The sequence below is a fragment of the Balaenoptera ricei genome, chromosome 5 (genome assembly GCF_028023285.1).
Source record: "Balaenoptera ricei isolate mBalRic1 chromosome 5, mBalRic1.hap2, whole genome shotgun sequence".
Classification (NCBI taxonomy): domain Eukaryota; kingdom Metazoa; phylum Chordata; class Mammalia; order Artiodactyla; family Balaenopteridae; genus Balaenoptera; species Balaenoptera ricei.
Genome location: NC_082643.1, coordinates 96,323,681 through 96,330,208, shown reverse-complemented (window position 1 = coordinate 96,330,208; position 6,528 = coordinate 96,323,681). Strand labels below are relative to the sequence as shown.

Sequence of the window (6,528 nt, the reverse complement as noted above, 5' to 3'; positions counted from 1 at the left end):
GATTTTCTGTTTTGTGATTATAGAAAGAAGTTTTCCCCAGAAAACTCATCTGTACAACTGTTGTAGATCTGTATTTTATTTTTAAAATGTGTTTTCTTAGTTTTTTGTGCAGTAATCAGTATTATCACATAAGGAAAAAATAGTGTTGGTAATTATAAGTAGGATTTATAGAAATGTATACATTGGAAAGCCCAGATAGCTTATGTTGAGATCCTTCTACAGTTCAGTCCATGGGTAACAGATAAAATGGTGATAAAGAATTAAAGGCTCAATATCTTCTCAGCCAAGATCTGATAATCTACCTGGGAGAGAAAACAAAAATTAAAAAGTGCAAAGTGGTGAAAAAAAATATTTTAACACATGGCACCAGAATTCATATAGTGGGAAGGGTCTCCTTAATTTATATGGTTTAAAAAATGGGAAATCTACCTTTCAAATACAAGGGAAAGACTTTGTAACAATAGAGTGTTTGAGAGCTTCTGCAAGAGAACTTGAATTTTTCAGTAAGATGATCATGGCAGCTCAGATCATCAGGGGGCCCTGAAAAAGGCTGGTCTCAGGATGCCGTCTGAAGCCTGCGGCATTGGCTGGGGCCCTGGTTCCAGCGCAGGGACCTGTGGAAATGTCAGGTATTTAGCTTCCTGTGGGATACTGATGAGCAGAAATCTTCCACTACATACCTCAGTTTTGCCTAAGGAGGTATATGCAAGAACTTTCTTCAGAACTGCTGCACCACTAATAAACAAAAGAAAAGAATATTCAGAGAGGAGAGTTATAGGATATTCTGTGCAGGAAACGTATGATGTAGTATCGGGAAGGGAGGATTACAAGCATTTTGTTCCTTGGTGCAAAAAATCAGATGTATATCAAGTAGATCTGGATACTGCTAAACACGATTAGAAATTGGGTCTCCACCTGTATTCAAGCACTATGCATCAGTACTAACCTTGGTGAAACCACATTTGGTAAAGCATCCTGTACTGATGGGAAGCTCTTAAATCATTTGGAGACTGTTTGGAGTTTTAGCCCAAATTCTTCCTGGCTGCCCAAGAATTTGTATTTTGGATTGTTCAATTTCTTTTGAATTTCACTCACTTCTACACTCTCAGCTTGCCACATTGTTTTCGATGAAGTTGTAAAGCAAATGGTAACTGCCTTTGAAAGAAGAGCATGTAAGCGGTATGGTCCAGAAACGAATATACCTTGGGTATTAATGTTTCATGAAGTTCATCATGTGTAAAGGGAAAAAGGAAATGTTCACCTACTTATAACTAGTTTATTCACTTTTAGGAAGTGCTTTCAGAAGTCAGAAAGCATTTGTCAAACTCAGCTTTGATTATAAACCTGTACCGTTGAAATTTTTCATTTGGAATATGGAACCACGTGTACATAGAATTCAGTCAAGTGTAATTCAGAGTAATATGTATATTAGCATATTTACAATAATGAATGTCATCACTGTTGCAAGAATACTGACATCACTCTTCTGAACAGAAATTGAAACTGTACATTTAAACCTTTTAATTATCACCTCACCTGAAAGATGTTGGTTGAGATACTCATGCAGTGTGTATTATACTAACCATATCACATTTAAGTTATTAAATTCAGACTATTTATAACTTATTGTCTTTAGGGACTGCCTCATGGCTTAGGATATTTGAGCAATCATCAGATATTTAAAGTAAAAACTTTAACTTAAAAATACTGTTAATGAAGGTTCCCAGGCATTTTTCCTATTTTTAAATTGTTCTTATGGTTAATAGTAGATAATTCAGTGTTATACTGAGGTTAGCTTCCAGATAAAGTGACTTTTTTTTTTTTTTTTTTTTTGATGAGTAGTCCAGAGTTTTAAGCTACTTTTCTCATAGTCTGCAACCCTCTCCCAGATACCTTGACTGCTATTTCAATAATGCTGATTGTGTGTCAAATTTTATCTACAACAGTAGTCAATAGATGAAGATAAGTTTCTTGGTATGTCTCAAGCACCATTCATCCTTATTTTCTATTTATTGTGTGTACTCACTTTCAATAATGTATTTCAAACTGATATTTTTGTAAACACATCACTGTAAGGACTGAAGTGGTAACAATACAGTTAATTTGTTTAAAAAAAAAAAAGAGATAGAGAGAATGTGAGTTTTGCTTTTGCTTCTGAGAGGAAAAGGCATGGTCTGGGGGTTGACTGAAAATAGAGGTCCAAAAAAAGGGATGGAAAGGTAGAAATATTAACTATCTATTAAGATCTATCTATTGTCTATTACCTTAGTAAAGAGAAAGGCCAAGAAATGGGCTGTCTTTGTTAATATTGGAATGCTGAAGTCAATTTAAAATTGTTTCTGTTGGTACATCCCTCCTCTATCTTCTAACTAGACAAAATAAGTATATTCAGTGTGACTTTCAAGTGCTGGTAGTAACAGACTAGGTATGCTTAGATAGCCAGTAAAACATTATTTCTGGGTGTGTCTATGATGGTGTTTCTGGAAGAGATTAGCATTTGAATCAGTAGACTGAGTAGAGAACTTCCACCCTCTTGAGTGTGGGTGGGCAACACCTAATCCATTGAGGGTCCAACTAGAACAAAAAAGTCTGAAGAAGGGCAAATTTCTGTTCTCTTTTCTTGAGCTAGACATTCATTTTCTCCTACTTTCAGATATCAGAGCTCCTGGTTCTCAAGCTTTTGCACTCTTTGACTTACACCATTGGCTCCCCTGGTTCTCAGGCCTTTGGGCTTGGACTGAAATATGCCACTGACTTTCTTCTTTCTTCAACTTGCCATAACCACATGAGCCAATTCCTAAAATAAATGTCCTCTTATATCTGTATCTATATCTATGTCTATATCTTCATATTCTATTACTTTTATTTTTCTGGAGAATCCTGACAAATACACTAAGTAGCTCATATTAAACCACCTGTTGATCACAACAAAGAAGAACAAGCAAAAGAGGTTTTTTGCTCAAAGGCATCAAGAAATTAACAAAGAAATAAAGATGACAGGGCCAGGATTTAAGAGGATATTGTTCTGTGCTTGTTCAAGGAGAATTGTCAATTGCAGAAGAGATTGCTGAGAGCCGGAGAGATCTTGAGAAGCCCATGAACAAGGGGATCTAAAATGTGGAGTCCAAGGCCTATCAGAGGTAGAAGCATGATAAAACTTACTCACATTAGGTGTAGGTAGCTATACCTGAAAGGCTATATACTTAAAGAAGGGATGAAGTTGAAGTAGAAATTTCTGACATGGATGAAACCATAAGGTTTCACTAGAACTAAAAATTACAGTTGATCCTTGAACAACACGGGGGTTAGGGGTGCAGACTCTCCTACCCATGTCAAAAATCCATGTATAACTTTACAGTTGGCCCTCAGTTTCTGAAATTCTATATGCATGGGTTCAAGCAACTGTGGATTGTGTAGTACTGTAGTATGTATTCATTGAAAAAAACCTGTGTATAAGGGGATCCACACAGTTCAAACCATGTTGTTTAAGGGTCTACTGTATTTTTTTTTAAATAAAAGAATGAAATAGAAATCCTGGAACTGAAAACACAATATCAGAAATTGAGAACATTGTTGATTGGCTTAACAGAAGACTTGACAGAGAATAAGTAAGAATAAAATAAATGATAGGTCAGAAGAAAAATCCAAAAAGGATGGAGAAATGCAAAAGAGATAATAAAAGACAGAGTGAATACAGTGAGAAGAAATAAAATATGTAACTGGACTACAAAGAAGATATCCAGATAGCCAAAAGGCACATGGAAAGATGCTCAACATCACTAATTAACACATAAATGCAAATCAAAACTACAGTGAGGTATCACCTCACACCAGTCAGAATGGCCATCATCAAAAAGTCTACAAACTATAAATGCTGGAGAGGGTGTGGAGAAAAGGGAGCCCTCCTACACTGTTGGTGGGAATGTAAATTGGTACAGCCACTATGGAGAACAATATGGAGGCTCCTTAAAAATACTTAAAATAGAACTACCATATGATCCAGCGATCCCACTCCTGGGCATATATACAGAGAAAACCATACTTCAAAAAGATACATACACCCCAATGTTCATTGCAGCTATTTACAATAGCCAAGATATGGAAACAACCTTAATGTCCATTGATAGAGGAATGGGTAAAGAAGATGTGGTACATATATATACAATGGAATATTACCCAGGCATAAAAAAGAATGAAATAATGCCATTTGCAGCAATGTGGATGGACCTAGAGATTATCATACTAAGTGAAGTAAGTCAGAGAAAGACAAATATCATATGATATCACTTATATGTGGAATCTAAAAAAAAAAAAAAGGTACAAATGAACTTATATACAAAATAGAAATAGACCCACAGACATAGAAAACAAACTTATGCTTACCACAAGGGAAAAAGAGGGGAGGAGGGATAAATTAGGAGTTTGGGATTAACATATACACACCACCATATATAAAGTAGATAACCAACAAGGACCAACTGTATAGTACAGGGAACTATACTCAATATTTTGTTATAACCTATAAGAGAAAAACATCTGAAAAAAATAGATATATATGTATGTATAACAGAATCACTTTGCTGTACACCTGAAACTAACACAACATTGTAAATCAACTATACTCCAATAAAATTTTTTTTAAAAATGTAACCAGAGTCCCAAAAGGAGAGGAGAAAAATAAATGGATCAGAGAATACATAAAGGAATAATAACTAGAAAAATCTACTAATGTTAAAATATATATCATAGCATCAAAAGATCTCTATATGGCTTCTGATTCCAGATATATTAGTATATTCCACCATATTCATCAACAAACTACAACAAAAAGGACATAGAAACATTTTCTAAAATAACTGGCAAAACACTTGGAAAGTTGCAGAAAAAGAAGACTGTCTAGGAATCTCGATTTGAGGAACAACACAATGGAACTTCCTCTCTGCAACTGCAGAGACTGTGGGCAGTGCCCAGTCTTTCTCCACAGTTATGCAGTAAGAAGGTAATGCACATCCCCTCCTCCCCAACAATAGAGCTGTGGAGAAAGTTCAGAGACGAAAGAGTTGCAGAAAGGGATTTTCAGACTCTGTATATGAATTCCTGAGCAGACCTCTAAGTGGCTCATGCCTGAAACTGACAAGAAACAATACAGCGAGAGTTGAGAACTGAACACTGATCTGAAACGGCACCCAGGATTTGGGTTAGCCTCTGGGAAACGCTCAAGTGGGGCAGACCAAAATAGCACTGTAAAGGCTTTGAAAACAATTGACATTTTAATCACAGCTCACAAAAATGGACCAGGGTGTGCACTCTAGATCTAAACATGTTTACTGCCAGCTAAATAGAAGATTTCAATAAGAGCCAGGGTGTCATAGCATAATATTCATATATAACATGTAGGATAAAATCCAAAATGAGTCATTGTAGCAACAACCCCTATAACCTCAGTGTCCATGAGAAAAGGCAATTGGAAAATGCTAACACTGAGATGACACAAATGTTGGAATTATCTGACAAGGATTTTAAAGCATTATGTGGACTCAATGTCTGTGTCACGCCCAAATTCATATGTTGATCCCTAAACCCCTAGGTGATGATATTTGGAGATGGGGCTTTTGGGAGCTAATTAGAATTAAATAAGTTCACCAGGGCAGGGCCCTGGTCTGGTGGGATTAGTGCCCTTGTAAGATGAGGCACTAGAGAAATGCTCTCTTTCTCTCCCTGCCATGTGAGGACACAGCAAGAAGACAGCCATCTGCAAGTCCAGAAGACAGTTTTCATATGAACCTGATCATACTGGCAGTTGGTTTTGGACTTCCAGCCTCCAAAACTGTGAGAAAATAAATTTCTGTTATTTAAGCTACTCAGTTCGTGGTATTTTGTGATGGAAGCCTAAGCCAACTGAGACAAAGAGCTATCTTAAAACTCCAGTAGGCATTTACAAATCCTTTTGAAAAAAAAAAATTAAATTAGAAATCCTCTGTAAAGGAACAGAAGAAATAAAGTAGAGCCAAATGGAAGTTTTGAACTAAAAGATCAAAAAACTGAAAGTCATAACATCCACAGAAGTAAAACATCACTAGTGGGCTCAATAACAGAATGAAGACGACCAAAGAAAATATCAGTAAACTGGAAAACTTATCCAATTGATTCTTTTAATCTGAAAAACAGAGAGATGGTAGACAGAAAAATAAAAAATAGAACAAACCTCAGAGACCACAGAGATCTCGGAAACAATAGCAAATCTAACATTCATGTGATCAGAGTTCCAGAAGAAAAAAAACAGTAAGCCTGAAAAAAAAGTGTGTGATATTGGCATAAGAATAGATATACAGAATAATAGAAAAATATAGGTTCCATAAATAGAGCACACATGTAAAGTCAGTTGATTTTTGTCAAAAGTGCAGAAGTAATTTAGTGAAGACAGGAACGTATTTCCAATAAATGGTGCTGGAACTAGATATCCACATTAGAAAGTCATAATAATCTTAACCTTTACCCCATATTATGTACAAAAATTACTTTGAAATG

General features: G+C 35.8%; 1 pseudogene; it reads left to right on the top strand.

Annotated features, from left to right (window-relative positions):
- Positions 1-550: 550 nt before the first annotated feature.
- Positions 551-1,240, top strand: LOC132366260 (coenzyme Q-binding protein COQ10 homolog B, mitochondrial-like; annotated as a pseudogene).
- The last annotated feature ends 5,288 nt before the right edge of the window (positions 1,241-6,528 follow it).